Source organism: Acinonyx jubatus, chromosome A1 (assembly GCF_027475565.1).
Source record: "Acinonyx jubatus isolate Ajub_Pintada_27869175 chromosome A1, VMU_Ajub_asm_v1.0, whole genome shotgun sequence".
In the NCBI taxonomy this organism is placed as follows: domain Eukaryota; kingdom Metazoa; phylum Chordata; class Mammalia; order Carnivora; family Felidae; genus Acinonyx; species Acinonyx jubatus.
This window is the reverse complement of record NC_069380.1, coordinates 219,142,811-219,165,348: the sequence shown is the minus strand read 5'-3', so window position 1 is coordinate 219,165,348 and position 22,538 is coordinate 219,142,811. Positions and strand designations below refer to the sequence as shown.

The window sequence follows — 22,538 nt, the reverse complement described above, 5'->3', positions numbered from 1 at the left end:
TTAGGGAAGCTGTTAGTCCTTAAGCAATCCCTTCCCATCCGGGGCCAAATGCTACAGAGGCCGTGATCCAAAGTGGTTGCTGCAGTTGTGGGTCCGTGTTCTATTTTTACATATAGGATGGCCACCGCCTATTTGGATATTCAGTTTCTCATTCTAGGACAGAAACTGCCTCAGACTCCAGGTAATAAGGATTTTAGTCACATCACAAATGCTTAATCTCTGCTTTCTGGATGTGGTGATTGGTCCAAAGAAACATTCTTCATTCAAGTTGCATCAGTCATATTATCCCAACTCCCACAGACCTATTAAGTCCGGGAGGCTAAACCAGGAACCAGAGGTCTTCAGTAATATAGCTGGGGCAGAGGCCAGTCTGACAGTAAAGACAGAGGTCCAGGGGCAGCAGAGATTGGAAATCGGTAGAAAAAGTGTGTAAAAATGAGAAGTCACTGTCTCTGTGAAAAACAAAGCCAAGCAATGCCCCTGCCTTTCTTAAGATTTTGAAAAACAACAACAACAACAACAACAACAAAAACTAGTTAATCCCTCTTGTTTGCCAAACTGTTTTTGTGTCTACTTCTTGCAGTCAAATGAATCTCGATTATTCCTTAAATATTTTTATGAAATTCCTGTTGTGTTTCAGCCACTATAACACATAGTACTGCTGTTCCCTGGTATTTGAGACTTCCATCCCCATTCTGCCTTGTAGTTGGGCAGTCATGTGACTTGTACTGGGCAATGACATATGAGTAGAAGTGACATGTGTCCCTTCAGAGCTGAGACATTTAAATGCTGAAGCAATGATCTCATCTCTTCCTGTATTCTCCTGCTAAATATTGTGGAGGAGGCCTCATGTCACCTTAGTGACAGTGGGCAATGATCAGTAATGAAGCTAAAAGGTCACCAAACACTAGTAAGTGAAGACAGATTAAAGTTTGGACTTTATCCTGGGGGCCTTCAATATTCAGCAGATTATTTTTGAATCTGTATTCTGTTCAAAACAATTGCTCGTGACAACTCAAAGTGATTACATTCCTCCAAGCAGGGGGTTGACATGTTCAGGTGTGTGTTTGGGGAGCAGTACACTGGCTGCCTTGTGGAAAATAGAGAAGAGAGAATTTGTGTGACCGAGAGGCCAGACAGAGCCTGTCCACTGTGAGAGACAGAAAAAGGGGCCATCTTTCCCTTAACTGCCTTTCCATGCACCACAACGAGGGCCCTCTGGGTTCTTATAGCTGGGTGACTGAGAGAGAGAGAGAACACAGTCCCCTAAAACTCGAGAAGCTTATAAATTAAAAAATAGTTATGTGCTAACCTGCTTAGAATTTCATTTTCATGACTCAGAGTGCCTTCCATAAGCACATTCTGGCAAACCATAAAGCGAATAAATTGAAATTGAGTAAAACCTATTGGACACTAGAATTGTAACACCAGATAAAACACATTACCACAAAACATAAATACACAGTTTTATATCTACAAGTACATTAAGCTGAAAGAAACTTTAACTGAATTTAGGTAAATTAATCAATAAAACATGTTTTTGTAAACAGCAATTGTTTAGCATACTGAATATTCTTCCTCTTTAAAGCTCATGAATATAATACCTCAGGAAAAATCTGTTTCTACACATTTCCTTTTAAAATGCAGACGAAATAATAAAAAGTGAGGATGTCTTCCTCCTCAGCATGATATTTTGGAATACATAAATAAACCTCTTTGTGCATGAAACAAAAGTTGTAGAACCAAAGTATCTGATTTTTACAGTGGTGTTGTTTCTTTCTTTCTTCTTCCGTTTCTTTTCATTTTAAATAGCAATGAATTGCTATTTGAATGATTGAAGGGAAGAGACGTTTAGTAGAAATAATTATCTTCTACCAGCCAGCGTGCAAAAACTAAAACAAATAGCAATAATGTAAAAAAAAAAAAGTTGTTTTGACATTCTCCTAAATGAAAGTGTAAGATGAATAGGAATATATTAAAGGTGCATGTCTATTTGAGGCCTGTGAAAATTGCTGATTACAAAGGAGAGAGTTAATGATCTCTAATTGTGTTGTAATTTGAATGCGGTCTAATAGTAATGAAGAGAACAGATTTGCATGTTAACATAAGAAATATTAGAGGAGTGGGCGTCCAATGTTTGGGTTAATTAATTCTATCCCCCACTCCCTACAGACATATGCATGTGTAAAATGAATTAGATTCTAAAGAGAACCCAAAGAGCCAAAATTAGACTCTGAACAAGCTTGCTATCATATGGGAGCTTAAATTACTATTTTTGATGTTCTTTGTGACTATCTCATTTAGTTTCTATTGTGTTTGCTTTTATGTTCTAAGGTGGTTTTTAATGGATTGAATAATGCATAAAAATCTGCAGAGCTGTGCAGAAAGTTCGGATGCAGTGCCATTTACAGCTTTTATTCCACAGCAAATCCTCCTACTTCTCTGGCAGTATGTTTGTTGTTGTTGTTGTTGTTGTTGTTGTTGTCATTGTTTAGAGCTCTGAGTATGTGTGCATGTGTGTGCAAGCGTGTGTGCGTGTGTGTCTGTTAATTTTACTCTTTCAATTACAAGGAAAAAAATAAACAATTAATGTAGCAAAGATATTTCAACTCATGTCAACCACCTTCTATTTAAACTAAAAAAAATACAGTTTGTGGGAATGGTAGCAGCATATTATTTAAGAACAGTCTACCAAGAAATGGACAAAGGGATTCAAACATCGTACAAAGCAGTAGCAATTTCATCATTTTATTACTCAGTATCCGCATTACTTACTTCAGTGTTCTGCAAAATTACTGTGCATGGATAGCTTTAGCAAACAGTAGAAACTCTCACTACACCACTGTAATTATCATAGCATTTCAGGGAGTTCTAAGAAACCAAAACGAACAAAAGCTTACTTGCAAAAGGACTTTAAGTTTCATTTGCTTTTCATGCAAGGCACAGCAATCTATCTCTGCTTGTGCGTGTCCTTTGTTCTTACTAACGTCAATAGTACGTTCAAATTTATAGGAAGACCAGAGTGCCTTCCAAATCACCTGGGAAAATCAAATAAAACCTAGCTACTAAAACTTACAGAAAGAGGGGTGCCTGGGTGACTCAGTCGGTTAAGCATCCATCTTTGGCTCAGGTCACGTTCTCGCCATTTCCAAATTCGAGCCCCCTGCCTCGGGCTCTGGGCTGACAGCTCAGAAGCTGGAGCCTGTTTCAGATTCCGTGTCTCCCTCTCTCTTTCTCTCTCTGCCCCTCCCCTGCTCACACTCTGTCTCTCTCTGTTTCTCTCTCTGTCTCTCTCTCAAAAATAAACATTAAAAAGCATAAGAAAAAACATTAATACTTACAGAAGAAAGAGAGTGCATTCAAATTCATGACAAACCAATGAACATGCCTAAAACGGCAGGATACCCAGAGCCCCCAGTGTAGATCATAACTTCTGAAGAAGTGAAGGTTACCTCACAACTCAGGAAGCTCCACACCTTGACAACAAAGTGCGCCTTGACACTCACACATTAAGCCATTCTTCTCTAAGTCTTGTCTAGGCATGTGTCAGGGACTAGCTTATCTAAGGCTGGTGCATTTCATTTATCACAATTATACCAGATGCAATTTGACTAACAGATACAGCATGGGTCAGTGAGTTTAGGTATAACAGCAGGCCTTATGAATGATCCCAGCCCCTGTAGGCTCTGTAATCCTCCTTGAAGTGTATATGTGTGCTCAGAACTAAAATTGAACTTCAGGACTAGAGTAAGGATCACTTATCCCTATGTCTCTAGAAGCCCATGAGATCAAGTCTGAATGCTAAACCACACCCCTTGAAATAGCTTTATCCATAAATGAGGGAACATTTTACCACTGTCTGTTTTACTTCCATAACTATATCTCAGTTCAATCTGAATTTGAAGAGGGAAAAATGGAGATTTATTTATTAGTCTCCTGTAAATGCCTGGGTAACATTAAATGTTTTGACAATTCTCAAGGTTAAAGTAGATTAATTGTTAAAATTTGTTTCTCACTGGCAACATTCAAATGAAAACATTCTTGTCAGTGGTTGACTTTCTCTATCCAGTAATTCAGGAAAGAGGCCTACTCCTTTCTTCCAGCTGGAGCCGCCCATAGGGTTGTGGAGTTCTCCATTTTGAACTGACAAATGTGGCAAGAAGAGGAGGATCAGGGAGGGGGTTTATGGTCCAGCCCTGGAAGTGGTGCATATTAACTAGGACTCAGTTGTGTGGAAATTTTAGCAAGCTGTTTACACAGGAGGAAGGGAAGAATATTTTGGTGAAGAGCTCTCAGACTGCCTCAGCTTTTCAAAATCCAACTTTGTGGAACACAGAACTTCAAGGAGACTTTGTGGACCTTATATTACGTAAAGGTTCTCATGACACGTTTTGTTGTTGTTGTTGTTGTCATTGTTAACATACCTGACTATGCCTATCACAATGCCCCATATCCTTATAGGTGTCTCAGACTCATGGCCTTTATATATACACAAATATATATAGTATGTAAAGACATACTAACGGGCCTTGGGACCAGTACAAAATGCTTTCTACAATCTCTCTCTTCATCTCCATTTCCTGTCTTCACAGACCCATTTCGCTCTATATGCATTTATTTTATAACATAGTATGTGTTCTTGTACACAAAGAAGTAGAATGAAATATTTCCAATTCTTTAACAGGAATTATAGAACCTGTAAAATATCTACATATGTCATTTCATATCACATTAGTGGTATTTTTGCTTTAAAGGTTAATCGTATGATTTTATCTCTATATTTCGAATGAGTCAACGTTAATTTTATTTTTTCCCATTCTATTTGTCATCTTCCCTTGACCATTGGTTACCATGTTTACCATATTTTCTGGTGGCTACTGTTCACTTTCCCAGTGAACTCTACTATTTAGAGACTCTACCAATACAGACTCTACCGTGTAACATCACTCCATGATTTTATTAAAAATCATTTCTCTAAATTAAGAACCTATAATTATAATGAGTTCGTTGCTGCTTGTGACAGCTAAAGTGCAATGCATAAACATAGACATTTAGATGATCATTTCCCCATCCTTCCTAAGTGTTTCTTCTCCATCCCATATGTTATACGCCATTTGTTAGAGGGAGTATACTTATGGATTTACCTTTGGGAATGAATTATATGAAAATGGTGCCCTTTGGAGCTGAGCAAGGTAGAGACTCGTGCATTGCGATAAATACGGTAGCTTAAATAAAATTGTTAACCTGTCTTTACTATAATAGTCAAGAGGTCAGAAGTCCAGGCTTGCATGGCTATCCTGCTAAAAAATATGTACTCCATCATTTTGTCCTTTGATATTTATAGTATTGGCTTCAGCTGCATGGCGAAAAATTGACATTTTACTGATGACAAAAACGACACTTCATCTGAGGAAGAAAATGATGGTATTGAGACGAGAGACTAATTTCCCACCATATAACGCCACTCTTTGCTTCCACCTCAGGGTCATTTCTACTTTCTTAACTAGTAATCTCAAACCAATGAGCCGTATAAATATATCCCAGGCTATATTAACGTGGACAGCGTAGCATATGCATATGCATATGAATTGCAACACGTCAATTCATATTATCAATTCTATCCCCAAATGTCCTATGTGCCCCAAAGTGTGTCCAGATGCATATTTCTGTCATCTGTGAGTATAAAACCTCTAGCCATTGCTAAGATTATTTATTTTGTATTTAAATTAGAATAAACCCGTAGCAGTAATGAGCTTAAAATGCACGTATAATGGAAACATTGATGAGATTGACATAAGTTGCCAAACTTGAAGGCTGTACTGTTGTCACTGACCATGTGAACACAGAGGCATCAATATCTTCAAAAAAGGAAAGAAGAAAGGAAAAAGGAATTTAAAAAAAAAGAAGTGCTCTGTGCCACAGCAGGACGCCCAGAGAAGAGATACTTCCAACAGCCCCATGATTATATGCAGAAGACAGAACATCTCCACCAAACAAAGATAACGCCAGCTAGGTGCAGGAGACGCAACAGAAGGCCACCCGATTTTCCCCAGACACCTCATTAGAAACAGCTTGGCGGACAGTACTTGCCTCTGTTTCACAAAGATCATTACCATCATCAGACCTCCATGGAACTCTCCTCTCCATGGGGAATGGTTTTCACTCCTTAGAAACTACTGAGAAAATTAAGAGACAGAGGAAAAAGGGATAGTGCGATACAATTAAACTCCTGTAAACTCTTTTGTTTACAGGAACCTAGGTTCCCGACTTTGATGTTGCTGCTAAAATAGCTCTGGGGGAAAATTTCTTGAAATAATAAAAATGATCAATTTAGGTTTTAAATTTTGCAACTCATAATAAAGCTTTTTTTCTCCTCCCTCTTCCACTATTTTTTATAATGAAGGTATAAAACATATTAATTCTTTATCACAAATAATGACTCCATGAGATGATACTTGAGTTTAGGGATTTCAAAGTCATTTTATAAGAATTAGTTCCATTGCTACGCATTTTGTCTGGAATGTCTAAGCAATATCATTAAAAGCCCAGTTTAATTGCTTTGAAAAAAATATATGTTTGACTTGATACTCAAAATTTCAAAATTCACATTTCAGTCTTTGTACACCAGCTCCTAAAATGACTCACGTCTTTCTCTTTCTTTGAATTTCTTTCCCTAGAATTCAAAAGCATTGAGACTTAAACTCTTTAAAATCTGCTGTGTAGCATATGATTAACTACACATTCATGGAAATATATCGAATATCTAATCAGAATCTAATGTAGTCTTGAATATACAGAAAAAAAATACATGAACCTTACCAACCACATGTTCCAAATTTATTGTGGAGGACAACAGGAAAACAAGCAAACCAAAGCTGACAAAAACATAATTCTGGATAGTTCTAGAATTATGGCAGAAATAAAGGATGCTGAGGGCCAACGAACACTTTAGAGAACTGATTTTGAACTGAGCCTTAGAGATTGATGAGATGGTGGTCAGGCAGAGATAAAAGCCACTGTATTATGTTGAATTGTTACTCCACATCTTGTATGATAAATACTATTTTTACCATCCTCAACTTTTTCATTCCGTTTACACAGGGTACATAGAAATCGGATGCAAAATGCAGGGGAAATATTCCTGGATGTTTCACAGTGCTTGCTATGAATTTAGAATTAGAAGAATAAGAGTTGTAGGAGAGATCATTGAATAGAATTTTGTTCACCAATTGGCATTTTTAAGTTTTAGAAAAGGTCAGGTACAACTTCACCACGACTATGGGTGCATCATTGGAAAAGGTAAGAGAAAGTGCCAGAACATTGATTATACTACAGTTCCCCTCTATACTCAGGATGTATACTTGCTAGGCCTCCTGTCTGGACGAAGTGTCCAAGAGGACTTGGTCATGTCAGGTAGCATTGGAAATGAGAAAAAGCATGGAACGTATGGGTTTTTTTTTTTTTTTTTTTTTTGTTTTTTTTTGTTTTTTTTGTGAGAGCTCTACAGTTTAAGTATTACTCTGTTGACTTTTGTTTGTATTGATTTCTCTAACACCAAAATCATGTAAACTCGGTTAAGGAAGTACTCTCAAAGTTAGTAGGCCCTTGCAACTCACTGCTTGTATCCTGAGGTCTGAGGAGCGCTTAGGGCATCTTTGAGAGTTGCTTGTGTCAGAATTCACTTCTAAACAGGGGCACAAGAGACTATACCCTACATAACATGATATCTTACCATTTCAAGAAATATGTTGAATTAAAGGAATAGTGAACCACAAACTTTGCCAAAACCATTGGTAGCTCCATTAAAACTGAAGAAGGGTAAGAAAATGTGGGCTCTAAATAATCACATAGGAGTTGGTTGTTGTTTCCTTCAAAATTAATCATGGGTCTGAGAACTGTTAGATCCCAGATTGATGGAATTTTAATAGATTTGAAAATAGATGGAACCGAAACACTACACATTGCTTCTATTCATCATCTGTGCATAAAAAAAAAACTGAAATAGTTCACAGACTATTAAATGGGGAAGTAAAAATTGCTATTTTTAATGTAGAGGAAGAGAAAGGTTTACTCACAAGTACTGATGTGCTACCATGGTGGAAATCAAGGAAATCTTGAATTTATAGGACTTTTATATAAGCGGATAACAGAGAGTTACTTTATTAGTACTTTTATTTGCTTCATCAGTGCATTTAAATTAAATTATTAAACATAAAGGTTATACCTAGGAATTACTCAAAACCTAATTATAGTAGAAGTAGAAATGCTAACAAAAATTGAATCTATAAGGTGAATTCTTTACTATTCTGTTATCAAGAAAGAGGAAACTGAGTATTTTGCATGAAAATTTGTCTAGGTAGGAAAGTGTCATCATTTTGAAATTTTTTCCACCTTATTTATAGAAGCCTAGAATGTGAACAGTGGCCTGAGTAAATATCTGATTGTGATATGCTGCAAAATTCGGAAGTAACCTTGTTAAAAATGCTTGTAGATTCTATTCAATTTTGCTAGATAGTGAGCAAAATACTAAGGGAGAGAGATTTTATTATATGTCCCCTAAGGTAAAATAAAACTTTTTTGTAATTTCCTAAAACACTGTATTTGGTTTCATTTCTATTTTATCATGCAGCACATGATGTTTCTTTTTACGTGTGAAATCTAATGAATGACAATGAAATGATATTAACTTGAGTCATGGTAAAAGTAGGAATGCCATAGATATTATATTATGTGACCTAAAAAGATTCTAATTTTTATTTTCGAAGTTAAGTTCTTTCATAGATATTGAGTGTGTGAATGCGTATATATATATATATATATATACGCTCTCAATTTTTAAAATAGCAAGAATATAGAAAAAATTATTTACATTGGATCGCCAAAGGAAATTAAGCAATGAATGATGTAATAAGTTAACAACTCTCCCCAAATTAGGAATAATAAAATATTTGTATGACCTTCACATGAAAATGTTTCAAAATAAACTATAGAGACTGAGAATGAATTCCAACCCACAGCCAAGGTGAAAAGCAATATGAAGGTTAAAATGGTTCACCTTTCAATATTAGATCATGATTTTTTATATACTGAATCTTGATTATCAATTATTGATGAAAATTAATGAGTTCCTAAGATCCCAAGTTACTTAAATGCTATGAATAACTTCCCAATAAAGAGATTACCCATGTTATTTATGTGAGTTTGAATATGCTTCCACATAAATAATTTATCTTCTCAGTGAAGAACAATTGAACTACTGTTTTTGGTTTGGTTTGTTTCATGTGTGAATTAAAACTTTAGAAATGTTCATAAGATACTGTACTATACAAAAATGCAGCATTATATAATTTCGCCTCTTCACCTTTTGGCTTAGCTATCATTGCTGCATATTTCTTGACTATTTTTACCAGTTAAGTGATGTAGTTTATTGAAAACTAGAAGAATATTGGGCAGTTATTAACTTTTTTAACCTCTCTAGGTCATTTTGCAGACATCACCTTCCAGCCTATTTGTTTCTGCATACTCTACATATTTAATACCTATGAATTTCCTTTTCATAATATTTGTTCATTCATCCACATCATTAATAATGTTATTAAGTGAGCACAAACCCAGCGCCAGTGCTCCCTTCCACCTTGAAATATTTTGCTGATGTAGAGGTTGTATCTGATTGAATTCTTTTTAATTCTTCAAGGATTATTGATGTGGAATTAGCTTTTCAGGAATGGAAATCTTTAGTCCACGTTTAGGAAAAACTGGATTCATGTATACAGTAGGGATATAGTGTCCAAGATAGTGCTTGAAAGAAGCAGTTTTGTTTCCAGAATGGACACATTGCAGGAGGGTTTTTTGAGATAGGGGAGAAAAAGGAAAAGGAAGGAATGCCTAGGTGGCTCGGTTGGTTACATGTCCAACTCTTGGTATTTGGCTTAGGTTATGATCTCGCAGCTTTGTGGGTTTGAGCACCGCACTGGGTTCTGTGCTGGCTGTGCGGAGTCTGCTTGGGATTCTTCTCTCTCTACCCCTCTTTTTCTGTTCCTTTCCTACTTCTCTGCTATCTCTGTCTCTCTCAAAATTAATCAATAAACTTAAAAAAAGGAAAAAGACAAACTGAAAAAGAAAGAGGTAGGGAAAAGACAACTTTGTCTCTGCTGTTTTGTTAAGGACCAATTCTGAAGCATGTTTAGCTCTTTAAGCTCTAAAATGATGCTTTGGATTGGATTTGTTTAAATTGATAACATTTCAGGTTCCGTTCAAATATCCTTTTTGAAAATCCCTTTGTTATGAAGGATGTGTTTAGATTCTTAATCTATGAAATCTATTTTCCTGCTATTGAAGTCAATACATACATTAAAAAAATAATATGTTACTCTTTGTTTTTCTTTTCTCCTTGAAGTAGGTCTATTTAAAATTGGTTAGTCACACGTTTTTCATACCAATGGTGCAATAGAAACAGATTCAAGGGATTTCATTTTTTCTGTATTTAAATTAAACTGTGGACAGAGAAGTTTGGTGTTTATTCTTAGAGAATATGACAAGCTTCTTAAAATGCAGTCGATTTCAATAAACATGTTTTCCCCCAGCAGCAAGAATAGCAAAGGATAATACACACTCTTTATATCGGAACCCACACGCACAAATTTTAAGAGATCACCTTACTTTTCTTTCTTGCATGCCTTTCTCTTAAAACATCCCTTCGTTTAAAAAGGATACTATATACAAGAATCAATTTTCCTATATTCTTTGATTAACTTATCCTCCACTCTTACTAACCGTTTGTTAAGCATGCAAAATTAAAAAACAAAAGGGTAGTATTAGATGAAGAACTCAGAACAAATAAACTTCATAGGAACAAAGAAGCTGTAATACCTAATGACAGAAACCAGCATTCAAATGGAAATTGAAACAAAGGGAACTGTAATTAAAAAAAAAAAAAAAGAGTAGGAATATTCATGTGAGCATATATGTGTCTTTAAGTTTTTATGAAAGGGATGAAACTGAAGAATTTGGTTAGCAATTTATTGATTCAAATATGCTACACTTTCCATTCTTTTTTCAATGTTTTATTCCAGCTAGAATCTTTATAATTAAAATCTAATTTTCCATGTCAATTTGCTACTTTTCTGCCAAATGTGTATGTTCCCCCCTTTTTGACATACTTTTCTGTTTAAGTTTTCTAGATAAATAGTTGAAAAAAGAAAGTATCTTGAAAAATCAAGATTGAGAGGCACCTGAGGGATTTTTAGTGACATTATCAATGATCTAGTATTATAAACCTAACTTTTCTTTTCATTGAAAACCTTCTACTCATAATGAATTGTAATACATATGGAGATGAGTTTATTTTGATACCAAAAGGTTAACTAAGTTAAATTGTATATTGTAATCCCCAGATACAATACATTTTTTTAAAAAAAAGGCATGGATAATAAGATAGTAGTAGAGAGTAAATAGAATTATAAAGATATAATACAAACACAAGGAAGAAAGGAACAAAAAGAAAAAAATAGATAAGAAATAAAGAGAACATCAAACAAGATGGAAGATTTTAATCCAATCATTGCCAAAAAAAACCCCAAGCTAGACTGGCTGCTGGTTGCTCTGAAAGCTAGTAATCAAGACACAAGTTGTGATTGGAAAGAAAGAGGAGTTTATTCAGGAGGCCAGCCACCTGGGAAGAAAGCAGACTCTTGTTCAAAAACCAACTCTCAGGTTTCTCCCTGGCCCCAAAGGTTTTATTGTTTTCAATTTTTTGCCTGGCCCCAATTTTTTTAAAGGAACATTAGGGCTGTTAGTTAGTAAAAGGGGAGCACAGTGTTTTATAACACTTCTTGATTGCATGCAAAATCAGTGGTGCCAGCTACAGACATTACCTGTGGTGCTTGGAGGCTGTGCACATGAGAGGTCGCCCCAGAGGAGGTTGTATAAGATTTGGTTTCAACTATTTCTAGGAAAAAAATGTATGATCTGTAGATATACAATGAAAGGTTTAGCTAATCAATCACATGGGGTAAAGGTACTTGCTAAAACTTAAAAGTCTAATAAGTTGGCCAGAGGGGCCAAGAGGAAGACTTCACAACCATATGGATAAGTACGTGAAAAACTAACAATACAAGTGCAGCAATTTAAAGACAGAAATTGCCAAATTGTATTAAAACAAAGTGACAACCAACTATAGGTTGTATATAAAAAACATTTCATTTTATTTTATTTTACATTTCATTTTATTTTATTATTTTATTTTAGATAGAGAGGCATGAGCAGGGGAGAGGGGCAGAGGAGAGGGAGAGAGAGAGAGAGAGAGAGAGAGAGAGAGAGAGAGAATCTTAAGCAGGCTCTATGCTCAATGAAGCCTGATGTGGGGTCAATACTGGAGATCATGACCTAGCTGAAATCAAGAATCAAGACACTTAACTGACTGAGCCTCTAAGTCACCCCTACGAAGCATAATTTCAAAATATAAAACAAGGTAAAAAGATGAAAAAGGATTTATTTTATGATTGATAAGTGGTCAAGTCACTATGATTCTAAATATGTATGCAACTAATAACAATATTCAAAACAAAATAAGAAAGACCTGCTGAGCATGAAAAAAGAAATAGAGAAAATTACAAATGTAGTAGAAAAATTCAACACATTTCACCAATAATTGATAAAAGTATAGGACAAATACCAATAAGTAAACAGATTTGGACAAACTCTAAAAAATTTACTCATTAAAATGAATATATTAATCCACCTAACAATAGCATAGTACATATTATTTTAAAGTAAACACAGAAAATTTTTCAAGATAAATCACATTCTGAGCCATAAAACAAACCTTAAACAACCTAAAATCATGCTAAGAGTATTCTCTATCTTATTTTTCTTAAAATAGAAAAAATAAGAAGACACTGAGAAAATATCTACATATTTGGAAATTAAATAATGCATTTCTAAATAATGCACACGTTAAAGAAGAAATCCAATAGGACACTGGCATTGTTTTGGATTAAATAAGCATTAAAATGTAATATATTAAATGCATTGGCCAAAGCTGAATTTATAATAACATGGGAATTTTAAGTACCAAAATTTCATATTAGAATAGTAAAATGCATCAATTAGTGATTTAATTACCTACCTCCAGAGCCTATAAAAACAAGTTCAAGGGAAAATAAAAGCAAGAGCACTAGCCAAAAGAATTTAAAGCTGAATTTCAAAAGGATGTTTGCAAACTCCTTCTTATCATTGGCTAAAATTGCTTTGTTAGCTGATTCATCTTGTTCATTCAGCCCAGTGACTCTTTTGCTGAACAAAAATCCCAGGTTTATTCATGCCTCAGAAGCTTTGCATTGCTGAATCCTCTTATTTAAAGATTGGGCACACTTAATCATTCTGCTGACAACATCCCTAACTTCACATTCAGGAGAATGGTGTGTTAATAGCTTGAAAGCAACCATGGTCAGAGGATTTACACCTTGGATCAGGAAACACTATATCCAGACTTTGTTTGTTATTTGGAGCACGAGTTTACCAACATCACTGTTTAGTAACTATCACTTAACCTAGTTTATCAAATCACATGTCAAAATACAAAATTATATTGCTTATATATTTAAAAATCAAAATATGGGGACGCCTGGGTGGCTCAGTCAGTTAAGCATCTGACTCTTTTGGCTTAGGTCATGATCTCATGGTTTCATGAGTTCAAGCCCCACATCAGGCTCAGGGCTGGCAGTGCAGAGCCTGCTTGGGATTCTCTCTCTCCCACTCTCTCTCAGGCCCTTCACCACTTACATTGTTTCTGTCTCTTTCAAAATAAATAAATAGAATAAACTTTAAAAAATATATAAATTAAATAAATAAATAAATAAATAAATAAATAAATAAAAATATGTAGTTTTTAAAATGCCCATATCTAATTAAATCTTTGGGATAACTTCTGTGTTTTTCCAGCAGGGTAAGCAGACACAGTCTATCATTTACAGCTAATTTTTAGGTGATAGGGATGATTCCTCGTGGAGACATATTGTACTTCTCAAGACAATGAGATTCAAATTGGGTCATAGATTAAACAATTTTTAAATACCTCTCAAGTGGACGTTAATTTTTCTGTATTATTTTTGGCTTTAAGACAAGCATCAAGCATTTGTGTTCTGGCTTTTGCTGTTGTTTTTGATGAACATAGCTGTAGAAATGGAAAACGCTTGTGGGATCAATATACTAGGGCCTTTGTGGTCATAATTTAATTTTTTACCATAGCATATTTCTTGACTCTTTACTGCGTGACACCTTGATTTCATAATAAAATAATTAGTCTAATTACATAAACAAATCAAGCTTTTAAACAGAAATTTGTTTTAATTTCAGATTTTTGCTATCTGGTGGTCATAAGTAATTTCTGGAAAATCATATTCCAAGGATATCATTGAGTTCCAATAACCTGATTGAAAGTATTAGAAGGAAGAAATTTGCTTGTTTATATTAATGTCAAAAGTAGTCCTCTCACATTTAATGAGAATATCGCACTTTCCTTTAGATATACAACTCTTACTAATATAACCCAAGAACATAACCCTAGGTGTGTAACACATGTACAAGCAATCAATGCAAGAAATATGTGATGTGCTGAAACAGGGATGCTCCTAAAAGACAAGTTTATTTAGGCTGCTACTAGCTGCCTAGCATGCTCTCCCTCAAAATTGCTAATACTTACGTAGTCTCTCTTTGACTCAGATGAGGGGGGTGAGTTTAAAGTTCTTTCTTTCCCTCTAAACTACATAAGACTTAGCATCCCTTCCCCAACTCCCATCAGGGATTTGGGGAGATCACCATAGAATCCCTAATGGGGAGAAGCATTCTGTATGGTGAAAATTTACCCACATGGTTCTTCCCTATCCCCTCCAAATGTGGTGCCTTACTGTAAACAAGCTAGAAGCTGATTGTAACAATACAGTAATGATAGGCTTCGTTCAATTTCTGTACCTCTTGATATGTGTGTTGTTGGGGCAAAGCTAACGAGACGCCAGACAGCAAACGTCAATATTGATCTTTATGGAATTCTTGGATCTTGGGGCTGCATCCTTGTCTATAATGAGGCAAAGTTAGGAAAATAAAAGGTTCAATGCAACCTGCAATTTGAACTTTCACAGCCTGCAATCCGTGTCATATTAAAATGTATGTTAAGTTGTACATTAAACGTTCACTTTAATATGGCATGGTTTACAAAAATATTTTTCTATTAGCACATCCAGCAATTAGTGATCACAGCTCTAGAGGTATGCTGGAAATGCCTGACTCTGGGATTTTCCTAATACTATGTAAATGAGGCAGGTAGTGAGACCAGAAAAGTATTTTTGAAGTTGACCAGGGTTATCAATTACTGATATAAATATAGTTGAGAATTTGTAAGGATATAGCATAAGTTTTTAGTTATGCTTAATTATTACAAGGATTTTTGTGTTAAACAAAACTCTATTCTTATGAAGGAAAGATGTAAACTTGATGACAATAATAACTTACAAATAAATGCTCCCTCCATTTGGCTGGACTAATCAGAAAGAAAAAAATCTATTTTGTGTGTTTGAATATAAATAAACAAAAGCTCTTTTCCACAATTATGTTTTTGTGGGCTATGATGTAATCGTTTTAATTCCATAAAAAATTGCCAGCATTTCCCCAAAGGGGGAAAAAGACAGTAATTTTAATCTATTAAAACTGTCTGGGGGCACCTGGGTGGTTCAGTAGGTTAGGCATCCGACTTCAGCTCAGGTCATGATCTCATGGTTTGTGAGTTCGAGGCCCATGTGGGGTTCTGTGCTGGCAGCTCAGAGCCTGATCCTGCTTTGGATTCTCTGTCTCCTTCTCTCGCTGCCCCTCCCCCACATGTGCTCTGTCTCTGTCTCTCAAAAATAAATAAATGTAAAAAAAAAATGTTTTAAACTGCCTGGTGCCTCATTTCCTGTAACATTTATGATGGAATGTGTACTAATTTTTGCAGAGAGTGCTGATTACCTCTAATATCCATTATTCTTTCTTCACCAGTAAAAAAGAGACTTGTAATTTTTAGTGGGATACATGATCACCGGGAGTAAATACTATATTCCCAATCCTTTACTGACACTAGGCATGACACATATGACTAATTTTTGGCCCATGAAGTAGAAATGTGTAAATTCTGAGAAGTTTTAAAAGAAGAGGTCTGTTCTATTCCTCTGCAGTATATTTATTTACTATTCTTCCTTCTTGGAAGAGGTGCTGTGATGGCTGGATCCAGAGCAGTCATATGAGAGCATGAGAAAAAGCACCATTTGGAAGATGGCCAAGGAAAAGAGTAAAGAGTCTGGATGTCTGATAGTCATGAAAACTTCATATCTGACCTGGAGTGTTTGCATATACACCCCTGAGGAAAGAGAGGAAATAAAAAGGTCGGTCTATATTGTTCAAAGGAGTTCTTAGCCTTTCTTGCACATTAGAATCATCACAGAGATTTTCAAAATACATTAATGCTCAATTCCATCAAGGTCCCTGGAAAATTGTTCATTGGCTGTAACTTTCCAATCCCTCACTTCCAACCCCGGCTCATGTGGCTGCTTTATCTGGAGACCATATCCTGCAACGTAGTCACCTTGCTCATTCTTCTTGACTTGTGCAGCTGAACATATCTTCCGTCCTTCTGTAATCAGGGGGGAGGGGAGTGGAATAGTGTTTTCCTTATGTTGATTCCTATGTTATAGAAACTTGAAACAAAACGAAACAAAGCAACAACAACAAAACCGAAAAATAAACAAACGAAAACCCCAAACTGAATATTTGTTTTAGATTCAAAGTTAAATGTTCTCACATTCACCACATTCTAGAATGTCTATGTTTACCTGGGGCAGGTCTAGGGGACCCTTTTTCTCCCTTCTCAGCCAAATGGAGATTGTTGAAAACATCCGTTATTCAGTATTCGGTTACATGGAGCTTAACTCAGCTGATTATTTGGTAAATTAATCAAATTTGGTGTCAGCAAAAGTGAAATTCCAAATCGTAACTCTGACTGCATTATATGGGGCAAGATGATAATCACCGAATCAGTGTTCTTATCAGAAAGTCAGAGATCCTAACAGTAATCTAGGAGATTTTTGTAAAGTTTAAATTATTGAATTAGGTAATTTAAAACTTGTATCGTACTTGGAAGCTCTTCAGCCCTTAAAAAGTAGTACTTTTAGGTGAATTTACTCTTTGAAATTAAAAAAAAAAAACACAAGTTTGGATTTTCTTGTATTTCATACTATTGTAATGAGGAAAAATGATCCTATTATTTAAGTTACAGAATGTGCTAATTTAAAAGTTTAAGTCTCATAATAATGATAATTTATTTCAAAAAGATATTCATGACATTCTCATTTGATGAAAACTGTAATGTTAGTTGTTAAGGGAAATGCATAGGTGTTTTTAAATTTGTAACATTTCATTGTATTATTTTTTATTATTGAAGTATAGCTGACATACAACGTTACATTAGTTTGAGGTATATAACACAGCAATTCCATAATTGCGTACATGATTCAGTGCTTGTCAAGGTACATGTAATTATCACCCATCACCACGCAAAGTCCTTACAATATTATTGGCTATATTCTTTATGTTGTACTTTTCATCCCTGTGACTTTTTTATCTTATAACTGGAGGTTTGTACTTCTAAATCTCCTTCACTTATTTCACCCATCCCCACACACCCCCTTCCCTCTGGCAACCACCAATTTCTTCTCTGTATTTATAAGACCATTTTCTGTTTTTTGTTTGTTTGTTTTAGATTCCATATATAATAACATAATATGCTTTTTTTTCTCTCCCTGTCTGACTTATTTCACTTAGCATAATACCATTTAGGTCCATCCGTGTTGTGAGGATACTTACAGGCTTTACAAACTTGTACTTGTTGGATTTTTGTTGTCACTGTTCAAGGTTTTTATATAACAAAGTATCAAAAGCCAAAGCACCCACATAGCATGAATATGAACAGAAAATGTCATTCCTGAACAAGTACAGACTTTATAATTTAATTGTATTTACACTGATGAGTGCACACAAAGAAAAATCAATTTGTGGGAGTTTATTTCATTGGTATTGAAATTGTATCTTCCTTAATAAGCTTGGCGCAAAGTGCATAGTTTGTCTTCTAAGTTCATTAAGTTATTCTTTTGCTGTAGTCTGTGGTGTTATGTAGTTTTATATGGGCTTGCTGTCTGGGTGTTTCACATTGGTTTTACCAACTATAGAATATTAACTTCCAATATTTACCAAAAAATTCTCATTTATTATAAAGTCACAATAAAAGGGCATAAAATTAATACAAGTATCCAATTTATTCAAGGTTTTTCTGGAATCATTCTGAAAGTGCTAAGAGTTGGCTGAAAACCTGAGTTTATAACATCAGTTATTTTCTCTACCAACTTAATAATACCATTAAAGCTTTCTCAGTATACTTTCTGAAATCAATTCACCTTAACTATATTGCAGGAAATCCAGGAGGAAAGACAGAAAACATTTTCTATGCACTCATAGAAATAAGACAAAATACCACTGACACCCCTCCAAATCAACCAATTAATCACTCAGTCGGTCATGAAAGCTGTCCTGCATTCTCTCCATATTTCACAAATTGTTCCACCATGAACTTGTTTGTGCCCTGATCATGAGCTCTTCATCCGCCCCATGCCTTGGATATCAGAGTTCAAGGGTGAAGTCCTTACCTTATTTGGTCCCCGTGCTTTTTGGAAACTTTTAATCCTATACCCAGGAATAAACTCATCTATTCTCTGAGGCACATGTAAGCATATGACCCCTGGATTATGAGTCATGTTAACCAAATTGTTAGCAATAAGACTTACAGCTCTTTCCCCCCAACTACAAGCATTTCAGTTTCACTGAATGATATTTATAACCTACTGACTTTATCTTCTCTCTGCTTAAGTCTTCCTTTCTCCAGATCACCCATTTTATTAGATACCTGTTGCTCCTTAGCTTATTACAGCAAAACTTACTGGGTTAAAACAACAAACATTCTGGGTGTCTGGATGGCTCAGTTGGTTGAGTGAGCAACTCAATTTCAACTCAGGTCATGATCTCACAGTCATGAGATCTAGCCCTGCATTAGGCTCCCATACTGACAGCGTGGAACCGGCTTGGGCTTCTCTCTTTCCCTCCCTCTCTCTCCTTGCCACCTCACTCTCCAAATAAACAAATAAACATTAAACACACACACACACACACACATTCATTATGCCATAGTTTCTCTAGGTGAAGAAATTTAACAATAATTAGTTAGATCCTCTAATTAAGGGTCTCCCATAAGCGGAAAGTCGGGAGGTTGGTGAGGTCTGCCATTATCCAATGGCACATACTAGAAGGATCAATTTCCAAGCTCACTCATGTGGTTTTCAGTAGGATACAACTCCTTGCTGGCTGCTAACTGGTGACATTAGTTCTTTGACATGTGGGCTTTTCCACATAGCATTTCTCAACATGGCAGCCAGCTTCTCCTAGAATGAGAGAGAGAGTGAAACAGAGAGAGAGCTCCGAAGATGGAAGCCAGTCTTTGTGCAACTTAATCCTGGAAGGGACATCCCCTTGCTTCTGTCATAGTGTATACGAAAGAAGTGAGCTAATAAGTTCAACCAGGACTCAAGGGTAGGGGTTTCCTCAAGGGTATAAATATTAAAATGTATGGATCGATGGGGAAATTTTAGAGGCTGCCTACCGAGTCCCTGAAATAATAATTACAAAACCTGCTGTTCCTTTGAAGTCACTAATTGAAGCACACGCATCTCTTACCAATCTCTTGTCCCCTTATCATGTATTAACAGTTCCCCTGCAGCCACTCTCCTATATCATTAAGACTTCCAAACCATTGGCACCTTTGCCTTCTCCCATTCCACGAGAGCCCCCCTGTGGATACTTAATCCTTATGAGCATCAAATGCCTGTGGCTGTTCTCAACACTTGCTTCACATTAGAATCACCTGGGGGAGATTTTTAAAGTCCTGGTGACCTGGCCTCAACTAAGATTATACCAGTATTTCTGAAACTTGGTACTGGACATTATGACTTTACAACTGCTCCTCTTAGGATTCTTATATGCAGTCATATTTGGGAATCAATATGGGGGACTCTATGACTGAATAATTTAAACACTCTATTGTCAGTAAACTAAAACAAGAATTGGCTGACTACCTCTCTTTGGCCAACTCTAACCCACCAGCTATTTTTAAAATAAAGTTCTGGGCTGCCTGGGTGGCTCAGTCAGTTAAGCGTCCGACTCTTGATTTCTTGATGATCTCACCGTTCCTGGCCCTGGTTTGGCTTGCACTGACAGTATGGGGCCTGCTTGGGATTCCCTCTCTCCCTCTCTCTTTGCCCCTCCTGTGCACACACTCTCTTTCTGTCTCAAAATAAATAAATAAACTCTAAAAGTTTTACTGGAAACCAGCCCACATCTACATATCACCTATGGCTGCTTTTGCACTCAAGGTTGGAATTGAGTACTTGTTAGAGACTGTATGGCTCACAAACTGAAACTATCTACAACCTGGCCCTGCACTTAAAAGGTTTGCTGATCTCTGACCTATCCTCTTTCACACCTTTATTTATTTATTTTCACCAGCAAGTTGCCAACCTTTTCACTGAGTGAAGTCTACTGTGTGATTTCTACCTATTTCTAATCCGTGAACCCTGCTGAAGAAAAGCATACAAGCAAACATATGAGTAACATCTTACAAGCCTCTCTACAAAATAAATCTCCCACCCTCTGCTATGCTAAAAGAAGAGTCATTAACAAGCTGTTCAGTAATGGTAAGAGATCTGGGAACATAGCTGTTCTTCATTCGGTTTTAAATCGCACGTTTTTATTCACATGCCAAATCTACCTTCTGCATTTTATACCCTGTGTGATAATCCTTTCCAGGGTTGTTATGGTTTGAAATACTTTACATTTTGTTGACTTGACTCTTCTCCCCATGGAAAGATGACTGAATTTTCTTAAAAAGAAAAGTTTACAACTGACACTTGTTAGAAACAGAAAGGAAGACTTTATTCAGGACTATTGCAATATTGGAGAGGCTATTGCAACAAAGGGGACACACTGAACTCAATCCCAAATACACCAAAGACAGCTGGGAATGTTTGGCCAAAGAGTAGTTGATGAGATGTCAGAGGTAGGGGAATTCTTGTCAAAATGCATTTTTGCTAAAGACAGGCCAAAGTGATTAAATATCAGGGGTGAGGGGATTCTAGATCAATTGGCTAACCATTATTCTTTGCTAAAACTAGAATTGGAAAGAGAACCCACAGGTTCCTGACTAAAGTTTGGACAAGGAGGGAGTTTTTTTTTTTTCTGTTTTTTTTTTTTTTTAGTTCAGAATTCTCTAAGTGCCTGCAGGGCTGGGGACCTTGTTAAGATACATGCATTCTAGAAGGCCTCTGAGAAAACCCTAATTAATTTCAGGAGATTTTCAGGATATCTCATTCAAATTAAAAGTGTATCACTTACTTTTCCTAACCCAAATAAGAACATTGGCTCTTTGCAACTTTAATTACAAAGAGGGATTAAAATGTCTAGTGCCTTTCTTCCCATTGTGATTAAAATATGAAAACGTGCTACAAACATTCTAGCAGTAACATGGCACTACTTTGTTTCCAAACTATGCTTATAGATTTCAAAAATTAAATATATATTATTATATTAATAGAATGATATATTATTGCATTATATACATATGTATATATGTGCAACATACATATATACATATGTATCAACTTTATTAAATAGTCTCTACATTATTATTTTTATTATTTTAATACAAAAAAATGGTAGGTACGTTGGGAACTGTACATTTCTGGTTATACTATAATGCCCAAGTTGAAATACTCAAATGAATTTTGTGGGCACCTTTTCTATTAATGTGGACTAAATCATTATATATTTAAATATTACAATTATCCTGGATGTGACAAGGTACAGATGTCTAATACAGCTTGCTACAGTACTCTACTGATGACTCAAATAACATAAATAGGATTCCCATTGCTACACAATTTCGCAAATGTTGAAAACTCTTGGAAGTTTCTGGGATGAGCAGGGTATATTTTTCCTTTAGTTTATATAGTGGTTATATTCTTGAAAATTTTAATTTATATTAAACCCTCCGAAAGTATCTACATATAAAGATTTTGTTGCTTGACTAAATAGTTACAGATTATGACCATGTGGATATACACTGGGACATTTGATTGGGGGAAGCAGTGTAGGATTGCAGGACATCTGGCATTGTTGGCCCCCATCTATGAAATGCTATTAGTGCCTTCCAATCATTTTGACAGATGAAGCACTCAGGAATCTCCAAAAAAAGGAAGCTGGTGCCATATCCTTACTTAAGGACCAGATGCTTAGGAAGGCAAATCAAAATTTTAATAAGATGTCAGAAACCTGAATAAGACTGTAAAAATAAATTCAACCATTCTGTACATATTAAGTTCTAGGTGTAAATTATGTTATAGGTGCAGATATTA

At 35.7% G+C, this 22,538-nt stretch overlaps 1 long non-coding RNA gene across 1 annotated transcript; it reads left to right on the top strand.

The window, feature by feature from the left end:
* The first annotated feature begins 777 nt into the window (after positions 1 to 777).
* LOC113603239 (uncharacterized) lies at positions 778 to 20,801 on the top strand. Its single transcript, XR_008290194.1, has 3 exons — positions 778 to 910; positions 16,238 to 16,412; positions 20,635 to 20,801. It is a non-coding gene; the product is annotated as an uncharacterized LOC113603239 (long non-coding RNA).
* The last annotated feature ends 1,737 nt before the right edge of the window (positions 20,802 to 22,538 follow it).